Source organism: Oreochromis niloticus, unplaced genomic scaffold, assembly GCF_001858045.2.
Source record: "Oreochromis niloticus isolate F11D_XX unplaced genomic scaffold, O_niloticus_UMD_NMBU tig00001593_pilon, whole genome shotgun sequence".
Taxonomy (NCBI): domain Eukaryota; kingdom Metazoa; phylum Chordata; class Actinopteri; order Cichliformes; family Cichlidae; genus Oreochromis; species Oreochromis niloticus.
The window spans coordinates 274,360-288,003 of record NW_020327419.1 but is presented as its reverse complement, the minus strand read 5'-3'; the positions used below and the strand labels follow the sequence as shown (position 1 = coordinate 288,003).

General features: G+C 39.8%; 1 long non-coding RNA gene across 1 annotated transcript; it reads left to right on the top strand.

Annotated features, from left to right (window-relative positions):
• The first annotated feature begins 8,679 nt into the window (after positions 1 to 8,679).
• LOC102082813 (uncharacterized) lies at positions 8,680 to 12,977 on the top strand. The gene is made up of 4 exons (XR_002060009.1): positions 8,680 to 8,820; positions 11,068 to 11,147; positions 11,569 to 11,660; positions 12,524 to 12,977. It is a non-coding gene; the product is annotated as an uncharacterized LOC102082813 (long non-coding RNA).
• The last annotated feature ends 667 nt before the right edge of the window (positions 12,978 to 13,644 follow it).

Genomic DNA, 13,644 nt, shown 5'->3' with positions numbered 1-13,644 from the left:
AATGTCTTCAGCTGTTTCTTAAAAGAATCAATGGAGTCCGTGCAGCGAAGAGACAGTGGGAGAGAATTCCACAACCGTGGTGCCACAGTCTGAAAGGCCCGATCACCACGAGTTTTAAAACGAGTGTGCGGTACCACCAGCAGTCTCTGATCTAATGACCTTAAAGCCCGAGAAGATGTATGTGGTTTCAGCAGGTCAGATAAATATTGGGGAGCCTGACCATGTAGGGCCCTAAAGGTTAGAACTAAAATTTTAAAATGAAACCTAAAATTTACAGGCAACCAGTGAAGGGAGGCCAAGATTGGAGTGATATGCGACCTTCTCTTGGTGCCTGTTAAGAGACGTGCTGCAGCATTCTGCACAGTCTGAAGACGATTTAAGGCTGATTTGTTAAAACAAGTAAAAAGGCCATTACAATAGTCTAAACGAGAAGAAATAAAAGCATGAATAATCATCTCAAGTTCAAGCTTTGATACCATTAGTCTGAGTTTAGAAATATTCCGTAAATGATAAAAACAGTTTCGGACCAGCTGCTTAGAATGTTGCTCAAGCGACATCGAGCGGTCAAATATGACACAGAGGTTTCTAAGGCTTGATTTTACATAAGGGTCTAAGAAGCTGATATGCTGTCTAATTTCTGGGACCATGTGGTCTGGAGCAATAATTAGAGTTTCTGTTTTATCAGAGTTTAGTTGGAGAAAATTGTCATATAACCATTTGTTAATTTCTGTCAGGCAATTACTTAAATTAGACAATTTATAAAACTCAGACATTTTGAAGGAACAGTATAGTTGGATGTCGTCAGCATAGAGATGATAGGAGTAGAGCTGGGCAATATAAGATTTTTTCATATCACGATATGTTTTTTTCATTTCTGGCGATAACGATATATATCACGATATAGGCCAAATAACTATATTTGTAAGATTTAAATGTGCCGTTGCTCAAGAGTAAAATGTGAAATAATCTGCAGCTTGTTTTGATTTAAATATTTATTTCCCATAATAAGTTCAACAGGGTAGATGTACTTAAGGAACATAAGACTTCAGTTTCAGATAAATAAAGGCAAATATTGCAAACTACACAAAAGGCAGCCGCTAAAGCGTTTAAGTTTCAAAATAGAACAAACAAAACAGACTACTAAATAGTCAATTCCACTTAGAAACAAAATATTAATTCTAAAAATAAATCTTAGGCCGTTTTACAGAAGAACAGACAAAATTGACTAACTTTTGTCAATATCAAATAAACTGAGAACTAAAAGGAAATTCTCAATCTCTCCTTGTTGTATAGCTTAGCTTTTCAAACAGTTTTAACAGTTACTTTAGTCTGACAAAAGCCGAATGACGAATTAGCGCTTTCAGTCAGAGATTGAGCATGCACCGCTTTATTGTATTTCCAGACTTGCTTTCGGCACAATTTACAGTGCGCGCTACTCTGTTTTTTGTCAGACTTGAAATAGCCGAAATACCTTCACGCTACGGAACTTCTGTGGCCCTTCCGTTCGACAATCTCTCCGGCATTGGAACCATCATCTGTTTTTTCTTCGGTAACCTTCGCTCACACTCTCGGTTGATTTTTCTCTAGTCGGCAAACTCATTTCCTTCATGACCCGGGCTGCACGGCTGCAAAAACAAATACACATGTGCGCCTTGGCACTTGTGCTGTACGTAACAAGTCACGTGACGTGACGCTGCGGCTGTGATTGGTTCGGCTCTGCGCTACTTAATTTGGATTGGCTGTTCTTTTTTTTCTTTTTTTTAAGAGGACAAGAGAGATGAGGCCTATCGCAATAGTTTAATTTTTCTATCGAGAAAAAGTTATTTCGCAATACATATAGTTATTGTTTTATCGCCCAGCTCTAGATAGGAGATATATTTATAGCGCTTAATAATTTGGCCTAGGGGAAATACATAAAGTAAAAAGAGAATTGGACCCAGGACAGATCCCTGAGGTACCCCACACGGCAAAACTGTTGATTCTGATGTGACATGATTCATGCAAACAGTAAAAGATCTCTCAGACAGATATGATATAAACCATTTTAAAACAACACCAGTAATCCCAAACAAGTTCTCGAGTCTGTTTATCATGATACTGTGATCTACAGTGTCAAAAGCAGAGCTCAGATCCAACAGGACCAGCACTGTGTATTCTCCAGAGTCTGCTGTCATCAAGATATCATTAGATACTCTAAGTAAGGCCGTTTCAGTGGAATGCAATTTACGAAAACCAGATTGGAAAGTGTCCATAACAGCATTTTTATCCAGGAAATAGTTAAGTTGTTCTAGTACTACTTTTTCTAAAATTTTCGATATAAAAGGCAATTTGGATATTGGCCTATAACTGTTAGGAAGAGATGGATCCAGGTGAGGTTTCTTTAATATTGGCTCAACAATAGCTTGTTTAAAGAAGCTGGGGACTGAGCCAGTATGAAGAGAAGTATTTATCATTTCCACAATACAGGGGCCAATGGACTCAAACACACTAGTGAAAAGTGAAGATGGAAGGACATCAAGGGGGCTTGAAGTCTGTTTTATATGACAAAGCAGGACTCTGATGTCTTGTAATGTAACAGGAGTAAAAGAGGACCAAGTATCAGAGGAGAGCAAGTTGAAAGTTTGATATTGAGAAGATGATGGAGAGATATTAGACCTGATGGCAATGACCTTATTTCTGAAATAGTTCATAAACTCATTGCATTCGGACGTTGAATGAACTGGTGCACAAGGAGCATCAGGAGAAACAATACTCTTAATTGTTTTAAACAAGAATTTAGGATCTTTCTTTTTTGAAGCTATGAGGTGTGAAAAGTACTCTGTTCTGGCATTTTTCCACATGTCATTTAGCAAGAGGATAGATTCTTTAAGGTGTAACTTATAAACCTTGGAAGCTTGGAAGCCTTCCACAAACGTTCTAGCTTGCGACAGTATCTCCTGAAATTACGAATGTTTTCATTTAACCAAGGATGAGATTTCAAACATAGGACAGTACTTTTTTTTAGAGGTGCCACTATGTCTAAAATAGAATTACACTGGTTATTAAAGGATGAGACAAGAGAATCCAAATCATTGTAAGTCATTTCAGTGTCGAACATGGCAGAGAACCTTTTGCCGGCATTCTGGTTTATGATTCGCCTTTCGATCGTTATTTTGGGAGCCGGGGGATCCAAATAAAACGACAAGTTAAAATATATGCAGCTATGGTCACTCACATGGACATTTTCCACACGAATATCATTTATATTTAAACCCAATGAGAAAACAAGGTCCAATGTGTGACCCTTTACATGTGTAGGGCCAGAAACATGCTGCATAAAATTAAAAGACTCTGTGATAGTCATGAAGTCAGCAGCCATATTACAGGATGCATCATCAATATGAAGGTTAAAATCTCCCAACATTACCACCTTCTCTAATTTAATAATAGATGATAGGAGGTCGTTAAATTGATTTAATTGTCGTTTAATTGATTTCTATCAATTTTACATCAGATAAAAACTTTGTTTGCAAGATTCAGATAATTATTTAATAAAAGCTAGATATTTTAAATGACAATAAGCAAGAAAAGTATTTCTTTGTGCCCCCCTTTCCCTGTTAATGCCCTACCTGGCCCCCTGGCAAAACTTTGCTAGATCGGCCCCTGCACAGTTACCAGCTGTCAGCTACTTAGAAAATGATGCTGGTGTTATTTGTCTCTCAGAAACAGTTCATAACTTCCCTTCAACTCATTCATGTCACCTAAAAGGTAAACCTGTTTCTCCATCACCTGTTCAGCTCTGATGATTCAGTAAGGACATCTCCTGGTTTCATCTGCATGTTTCCCTCTCACCACATATCCAAACCGATATCATGACCAGCAGCTTTACAGCTGTGGCTCCAGCAAACATCAGCTGATACTAGCAATTAATATTAAATAAATTCTAACAACAGCTGATCAAGCTTAAAGGTGCTGCTGTTGTTTAGCGCGACATCTGCTGGTTTCCTCTTTCTGGCGCAAAGTGGGCGATAAACAAACAAGAGAGAAAAGCCGATCAGCTGATCATTGATCAGTTTCATGATTGAAGTAGCAACAGGAGAGAGAGGGGGAGAGAATGAGAGAAGAGGAGGCAGCTGCAGCTTTGTGTCTTTTTCATTCTAGCTTAAGTTCGGGACAAACTGCGTCTCTTCTCAGCTCAATACAAAACCAGTAATATTTTCTCTGAATGAGGGACCATTCCATTTTTTAAGGAGCCGTTGGCAACTCTACAAACTAACCTTATGAATAAAATAAAGTTCAACATCAGTTACATCATAGCACCCACCCAGCTGTATAGAAACTCCGTCATGCTAGCTAGCACGCAGTACGAGTTATTGTAACTGACTGTAAAAAGTCAGCACAACGAAAATAAACTCCACCTAAACTTGGTTTATATCTGACTCCGATAGACTGCAGGTCATAACTTCTTACCTGAAGTTCAGTTCACCTGACACTCGGACTGGCGGCTGCCTCGGGTCTCTCCTCCTCCTGCCTACCCTTCCCTCATCCACCTGCTAGCCGCCGTGGAAGCTCCGCCATGCTCGATGGCCAGTCCAGCTATGTTAAACTGTTAATCTTTCGCCGAAAAACTGTTTTCTGTGGTGCTGTCTTTCGTGCTTGGCTCTCCTACCTTTGCTAACATGATGCTCATAGCGCAGAAGCCGATGCTACATTCACTTACACTCGGATATCTGAGCTTCACTGTGAAAACATAATCGTACATTTGATATTTCATTGGATTTTATTGTTTTGGCTTCGGGGTGGCACCTGGGGTGGTCAGTCTGGTTGGGGGGGTGGCCTGTGCCCCCCCAGGCTACCCCGCTGGACACGCCACAGGCACGGACACGGTCGGGGCTGAAAGCCGACAGCTCGCTGATTCTGATGTTTCGGCGGGTCCGCGCTTTGTATTTACGCCCTTTTTGCGCTGATTCTAAAGCTGTTAGTTTGATCTCTCTCCAAACAATATTGACCGAACCAGCAGCAAAAGAAGATCCAAACTACGCTTCACACAAACATCGTCACTAATTCCCTCTGACTTTTACTGTTTTGCTTCCACCATGATAAAATCACACTTCATGCACAGCTCTCTCTCTCTCTCTCTCTCTCTCTCTTTCCCTCTCTGTACTGTTTTCTGCATTATTCGCTTGCTTGTTATGCACAAGTCTACCGTTGTTTACAACGCTGTCGGCCGCTGTTTTTTTCGTTTACATACTTCCGAAAAGAAAACCTAATTTCTGCCGTTCAATACTGAACAAATTTAAACTGTTTAAAATTATGCAAAATGCAATACGCTTAGCCGTGTCTCTAATAAAACCGCTGTAACGTCAGAGTACATGTACAGTCTAGGTAACAACTGAAGCAGATCAGGTTAGTATTGTGTAGCAGAGTGTGAACCTTAAGTTAGACTTGTGTTTGTAAATGAACCACCTCATGTTGTGTAGCTTCACCTTTTTTTAATTTAACTGAAATGTTTAATTATCAGTGTTAAAGAAAATAATAAAGTTGTTCATATAAAATGTGTATATTTCATATGACACATATGCAGATGTTACATTCTGTAATATGTGTAAAGAAATGACTTTGATTTTGCCACCCTGAGAAGATTTCTCTGGATCAGCTGTTGCCTCGACTCCTCCCTCTGCTGGTGACAGCTGAGTTATGAACAGAAAAATCTTGTCTTCACAGCTTAATTGCACCAAACTGTTCGTGTGTGAGTACATCTAAAAACTAACATCTGCTTTGTCACATGACAGCAGAGGTTTGGTGACAGGAGACCTGTGTCCTCTCTGTGAGCAGCCTACAGCACTCAGCTGTTGTATGAAATGAATAAGATTTTGATATCAAACTCACCTGTACAGGTAAACCCCACGAAGGAGAAAGACTCAAAAGTCCAAGGTTCCCTAGAGTGAAAAAGAAAACAGCACAGGTCATACAGATGTCAGAGTGCGTCTTGAGAGATGGTGCTTTGGCACAGATACAGTTTCTGCCATAGGTGGTGCATGTTGTTGCTGTCCTGTCAGAGCAAGAAGGTTCTAGATTCAAATCCTGCTGGGCTTCTTTTTTCTGTGTGGAGTTTGCACTCAGCTACTCTGGAGTGGAAGATTCTAGGTTGGTCGTGTATCTGAGGGAGATGAAGTGATGAAGATGAAGTGCCCAGAATAAGCTGCTTTATGAATGTGCGGTTGATTAAAAGCACTTTGAGTGGTTTGTAGGACAGTATGAATGTAAGTACATGACCTGCCTATTGATGCTTGTAGTTTGTGGGTGTTTGTGGTACAATGTAACAAAAGCTACATCCCACCTTATACTAATAGCACCACACTGAGGCATTGTAGACACAGCATAAAACATGGAAGCCTGCATTCTCTCTGAAGGCCACCAGATGGCGATAACTGCAAAAAGACGTCTTGCTTTAAAAGCAGAAGCAAAGATGATTTCCCACAAACTCACTTTTGACTGATTCCAGCTCAGATTATTCTGTTTCATTTCAGATTTACTCAAGAAGCAACAGGAAACAACATTCAGGTTAAACTTTATTTACAGAACAAAAACAGATTGTACAGTTGAGAAAGGGCCTTGATGCACGTTCAATCATCCAGGTAAGTAAATCTCCAAAAGTTGACTCTGTTCATCTGGACGTGATGTTTTCAGTGGGAGAAACATCCAAGCGACTTCTTCAGTCTCCGCTGGCTGCAGGTTTCCCCAATCTTATAAACAGGACATTTACAAGCTACGTCCAGATGAACAGAACCAACGTTTTGGGTTACAGGTCAGAAAATATTTTTTAGGAAAAAAAAATTCATCTATACAAAAACTCACTCATTTTTTCATCAATAATAACAAAACAATAAAATCTGTACCAGGAATAATTTTAAAAGTGTATAAATAAACAGAAATAAATAAAAGCTCCGTGTAATTTAATTTATACAAATATAGATTATAGATTATAGATAAACTACAGAAACAGTCTGAGGCTTCAGCTCAGCAGGAGCAGAGGCCACGAGCTAACAGCTACACTCACAGTAGAAACAGGACACGTCTGAAATTCAAGCAAACTAAAGAAAAAGAAGGAAATGTAAAACATTAGTTCAATCTTCTTTTGGAATGAATCCATCTTTAAAGTTGTTCAACACAACGTGATGAAATCTTTCACAAAGACGCTGAACAACAAATGCAGGATGTCCTCGTCTGTCTCTGCTCTGAGAAGCTGGAACAGCAGCAGGAGACTCAGATCAGCTGGAAACCCTCTGAGACAGTTCAAGGAGGCGAATCCTGAATCCTGACTCTGTTTCTCTGTTGGACTGTTTGTCGACGTTTTGCACCAAACAAAAATAACATTTAAAAACTTGTGAAAATCATATTTTAACATTTCAAACAGGCTGCTGTTCAGCTGGAGGCTGGTATGTACCCTGCTGCTGTGGTTTAAGTTTCCTGTAGATTAAAAAAACACCACCAACAGCAGCAGCAGCAACAATAAGGCCAACTGGAAGACCAACTTTCAGTCCAACAGATCCATCCTCTGTGTGTCCTCCTGTGTGACCTGCAGGTGAGAAACAGGTGTGAGGTGTCAGCTGTCAGGTAGGTGATGAGTGAAGAACAGAACAGAATCCATTTCCTCTTCAAACTGCTGTCAGACATTATCTACTGCACTCTGATCACATCACTCAGACCAGCTGCTTTCTACAAAGTCTCATCAACAACATCTTTAGAAACAAACATCAACAACCAGGAAGCAGCTTCACCTCTGATCACACACACACTCAACTCTACTCACTCACCTGGAGGATCAACAACACTCAGGTAGATGCTGATGGATTCCCATGAGCCTGTTCCTTTCATGTAGACCCGACACTTATATGTTCCACTATCAGCAGTCGACACATTGTTCAGAATCAAAGACACGTCTCCGTCCTTCATCAGTGTCTCCTGGAGAGACACCCGGTTCCTAAAAGGTTGATGCTGGTTTTCTGGTTCAAAGTGCCCATTCCGATACAAAAGGACATATTCTTCTCCCAGGCCATCTTTGTTCCACTCTACAGCTGTGTAAGTGTTGTTGTTTGCAACTAGACATGTCAGAATGGTCTTCTGTTTGGACACAGCTATGATGTTTTCCTGGACTGAAAGAGGAAACGACACAGATTAGAGAGGTTAAAGGTTTAAATGATGAATCAAAATTGTACATTTTTGAATCCATCTGTGAAACACGGTGGAGGCTCTGTTAGTTTTTGGAGTTGCGTGTCAGTCAGTGTTGTTGATCTTGTCTGAATGGGTGAAATTATGAACACACAGAAGTGCCATCAGATTTTGATCCACCATGAAAGAATCTGATCGGTAACATCATCATTTTTCAGGCAATGATCCTGATCTTAATAGAAAAACACACAAGAGGAGGCCATGACTGATACCCACACGTCTTCAGCATTAATGATCATTTCCATGTAAATGTGAAGCGATTCAGACAGTTTCCTCCTGCTCACTGGGACCGGAAGTACAACCTTTTTTAAGACTAGCAGGAAAACCTCGGGCTCGTTTGTGACAGCGTTGCGTTTACTTGCTCCTTCTTTTGACGGATTTTCTAGTTTATAAAGTTTCGTTTTACCTCAGTCCTTAAAGAGACGGTAGAAACAACTTCCGAGCGCAAACTCTGTATTGTTAGAAAGTTTAACGAGGATATCCAGACGACTTAGAAGAAGTAGGACCGGGAGAGGACCAGGACTGCTCCGCTTTAGAAGGTTCCGGAAAACCCCGCCCCCTTCTCTGACGTCACATTCCCCCGGTGCGGGAGTTTTAAATCTCTTCAGAGTAAGTACAACACTGAGCGAACATCAGCACAGATGTGGAGTTTGTGTCCTGCTCGCTGTGACAGCAGACTGCTCACGTAGTTTACACAGAGAGAAGAGCAGTGGAAGAGTCGCTGTGATAATCAAGTGTAACCGTGTGTTGTCAGTGTAATATGTACTTTATTAATCCTGTAGGAAATTAGTCCGCTGCATTTAACACATTCAGTCAGTAAAGCAGCGAGCAGCCACCAGTCCAGCGCCCCGGGAGCAGTGTGTACAGACGGTACCTCACTCAGGGATACCTCAGGGTCGGTGAAGCCCCGACCTCCCGATCATGGCACAAACACCCTGCTGATCTATCTCTGCCACCACAGTGTGTTATGAGTGTGTAGTTACAGTGGATCGCAGTGTGTTATGAGTGTGTAGTTACAGTGGATCGCAGTGTGTTATGAGTGTGTAGTTACAGTGTAAAAAACAAAAAAAATCAGTTTAACTCACTTGTAGAGACAGCCGAGAGAAGCCAGATAAGCCAGGTGAAAATCACAGAGCAGCAGACTGATGTCAGGTCCATTACTCGTAGTTTTGTTGGTGCTGAGAGTTGTTTTTAAAGTGTTTTTAAACTTCGCGGGAAAAGTTTCTGAAAATTTAAATTGTTGCCAAAGCCCGAACTGGTCTACAGATCTGTCAGCGACCTGCTGTTAAAATCCTTAAAACCCTTCATATAAATGAACATTGGCGGTGAAACTTCAGCCTATCAGATGCCAATACCCTTCAGCCTATCAGATGCCAATACCCTTCAGCCTATCAGATGCCAATACCCTTCAGCCTATCAGATGCCAATACCCTTCAGCCTATCAGATGCCAAGATGTCATTTTCGGAATTTGCCAGATATCATCGCGGGAATTTAAAAGAGACTCGTTTAAATAGGTCTAATGTAGTGCCGACGTAGGACAGTTTTCCAATTTCATTGTACTATTGTACTATGTATGACTGTGCAATGACAATAAAGAGTTATCTTATCTTATCTTATCTAATATATCTCTCATGAATGATATCCAGTTATTTTGAGCCAGAAAGAATATTTCTGTCACAAGGTAGAACTGCAATCAGTTATGTATATGTATGTATGTGTATATATATATATATATATATATATATGTATGTGTATATATATATATATATATATATATATATATATATATATATATACATATATATATAAGGGTAAAACTGTCATTAATATTAAAATATCCTTTTAAAAAGAGATATGGCCAAGAAGTTTGAAGAAATATAACATCACAGTTGTATGAGGATATTTAACTCACCACAAAGGACAGGATTAATTACAATGTGCTATAATTACACAGTGTCATTAAGATACTTCAACAACAGCTCATTTCTTTATTGTATATGTAACTCATTCATAAATCATGTTCACTACAGTCTGTTTAACAATATAAACATATTTGAGAAAAACACACAGAAACATCAGAAATCACTGTTTGGTCCAACACACACATTTCTGGATTTCTGATGAACTCTTTCAGTCTAAATGTTCATTCTAATATAGATCCTCAGTTTGAATCAGTGAAGTAGAACATGAGCAGAGGAAAACAAATATGTTTTATATGTACAGTCAGGGTTAAAGTGCATTCAGCCGGTGGGGAACCTTCAAAGTGCTTGTAGTGGCTCAGCACAGGAAAATAATCACAGTCGTTTCTAACGTGAGCTTCAGGTTTTCAGTATCCAGGCTGTGATCAGCTGACCTGCTGCTCTTTGTGGATGTACACAACTGAATTCAACCAGATGTGAGCAGATGTTTCACGAGCTATCCTGCCATAGCGTCTTCAGTCCATGTTGTTTATAGTGTGTTTATACCAGACAGCAAACAGGTGGAGTAAAAGTAGAATTCAGTGAATGAATCCAAGCATCATGTAAATGAATCTCAGCTACAACATTGACCCTGAGCTCCACAGGACTGATGTGTGAAGCTCATTTCTCATCACAGTGCTGATTGTAGTGTGTGTGTAACGTTAGAAAGAGTCTTGGTTTTGGACCTTGTAGTAAAATGTGTGCGCTTTTCTCCTTCTGGTGGTGTCAATAACAAATCACTGAATCCAACAGAGCTGCTGAAAACTGCTGCCAGTTTCTAAGAAAGATGTTTGTGATGCTACGACTCTTCTTTATATCACATGTGTGGCAGCACTGCTAACAGCTGTTCTACCTGCAAAAAGCTGGTTTATTTATCTTTCTGTGTTTCATGTGCAGAGAGCGATCAGCTGCAGTCTGCTCAGCAGTGAGAAAAGAAGACGAATCATCGTCAAAGAGAAGAAAAACAAAGACGAGAGGTTCAGCTGCTCTTCTTTTACTACAAACATCATAAATCCCTGAACATAACCCCCCTGTGCATAGGTGGCTTTAGACAGGGGCCAGTAGAGGACGATGTAGAGAGAGAGGATGGAGATGATGAGGAGCTGAAGAGCAGGATGACAGAGAGACAGAGGAGTTAGTTGGAGAGGATGCAGAGAGGGACAGTCCTGAGAGTGAGGAGGAAGACGAGCTGTGAGGGAGAGGAAGAGGGACAACCAGCGGTTTGTGATGTTGAACAGACCTGTGTGTCTGTGAGTGTCGTGTCATTACAATTCATACAGTCAATGTAACTGACAGTAATGAACAATAATGACAGAATAAAGTAATAAGTTAACAATGATCAGTTCTTATTGTCCTCAGTTACAGCCTCATGTTTACTCTGCATTCATCTCTTATCAGACGTACAAAGATGATCCACCAGTGCTGCCCAGTTTGAGGACATTTCCAGTCACATTAATGGGGGACAGGAGACGCAGCTCCCATCAAAGCTGGTATGAAAGTCATCGTTGGATTCTCTGTAATTATGGACTCTGCCTGTTTCAGGCCACCAAATATGTCAGGCGTGGATTTTAAACATTATGATCTTTATAATAAATGAGTGAAAATAAATTCACTTAATATATTAAACATTTAAATATTGCCCTCTTTAAACATTAGCCTGCGGTTAGTTTGGTCTGGATCTGCCACTGCCCCGTGATAATCGAGGAACACTGCAAAGCAATACTGAGACTGAAGTAAAAGTATAAGGAAGAGGAAAAACATCACACGAGCAGTTTCCTCTTTTTATAGAAACTGTGTGAGGATGGAGGGATTTTCCTCATCGTCACTCTGCAGGAAGTGTCAGGAGACAGTCTGTTTCATAATTTTATGTTTTTAATCTTGTTGTTAAAAAGTGTCAGACACAAAGCTGCACGTCTCTGTGGATGTTGTGATCTGAAACTTTGTTATTTACTACAGATGCATCAGCAGAAAAGTTAAATTACTTCATCCAAACACTGAAAATCTTTCAAAATCAATGAAACGATGGAGCTGACCAGTTTAAATTAATATGATGTAAATAAATAAGTCTGACTCCATCAGTACATTCATTCATGCAGACTGTGTGAACATGTTGATCTTTGTTGTGATGAATTAGCAACAGGAAAACATGAAGTGTCCACTCACAGATTTTAGACTTTTATTTTGAAATCAGTTTGTCTTTCATAAATTTGCTGTATATAAACAGAACAGAGAGGTTCATAGAATTTTAACACATTGCTAGTGTTATAGACTGACTCTGTGTTTGTGTTTACTAATTAGAGCCAAAAATAATAATTTGTGCTGATATTCTCCTCCTGTGTGTTTGTGTGTGCAGAGTTTCTACCAGAGCCAAATGTCATCGACTCCTCACTGAAGTCGTCCACCAGTCCAACCACTGGAATCCAGCTGCTGCTCTCTAACTGGTCCACACAGCAGCTCAGACCTGACACATTCACTGTAAACACACTGGTTTATATTCTGTTTGTTCTCCTCATGAAGGAAACCTCACACAACCACTGAGGGCAGAAAGTTCAAATGGAGAGTTTTTGTTATTTTTTTCTTTTATAAAGAAGCTCAAGAAAACAGGCCTTTCAGAATAAAAGCATTACCAAGACAACATTTATACATAAACAATAATAAATGTTATGTAACTAAAAAGTAGATGTAATCCATGTTTCCATGTCTTCAGTAACTTTGCTGTTATTTATTTGTTATTTCTAAGTGTGCTGTCGTCTCCACAGCAGTGATCTGGTTTCTCTGCAGGTTCAATAAACTTTGGTCTCACTTGATCTTCTCGTGTGCTTCTGTGGGTTTCACAAAGATGTCTGATGGAAAACGTTGAGTTGTTGTGGTGAACCCAAACACACTTCAGTCCTCTTCAGAGCAGATAACAAAGTTCATGTGAGCCACAGACTTAAAGCAGCAGGAACACTTTCACATGAGTCTTAGTTACTGTGAAGTTTGGTGTCTGATGATCTCTCAGGAACAATAAAGAGAACATCTGTGACATCTGTCTTCATACAGTCTGAGAGAATCTGCAGACAGACGACTGTTTTCAGAAAGTTTATCAGTGAAGTAAATAACTTCAGACTGGTAGAGCTGAGAGTCAAAACTAAAGTGCTCACAGCACGTTTTCATACAGTAAAAGTGATGAGAGTGAAATGAAAGCATGATGCAGATTTATAACGTGACTCAGAACAGACGACCACATGAAGAAAAATGTATTTTATTGTGTTCATTTACAGTTTAGAAAGGAATGAATCACTGATGATGTTTGCCTGTAAGCTTTTACAGCTGTCTGTGTCACTGTGAGATACAATGAACATGATTTGATATCTGAAAATTAACACATAGTCATATCTACAGATGGATTTGTCACATGAATTCATATTTTTAAATAGAAACATTTTTCCATGTAAAAGAAAATAACAGCACCAATAAACTCTTACTGTACAA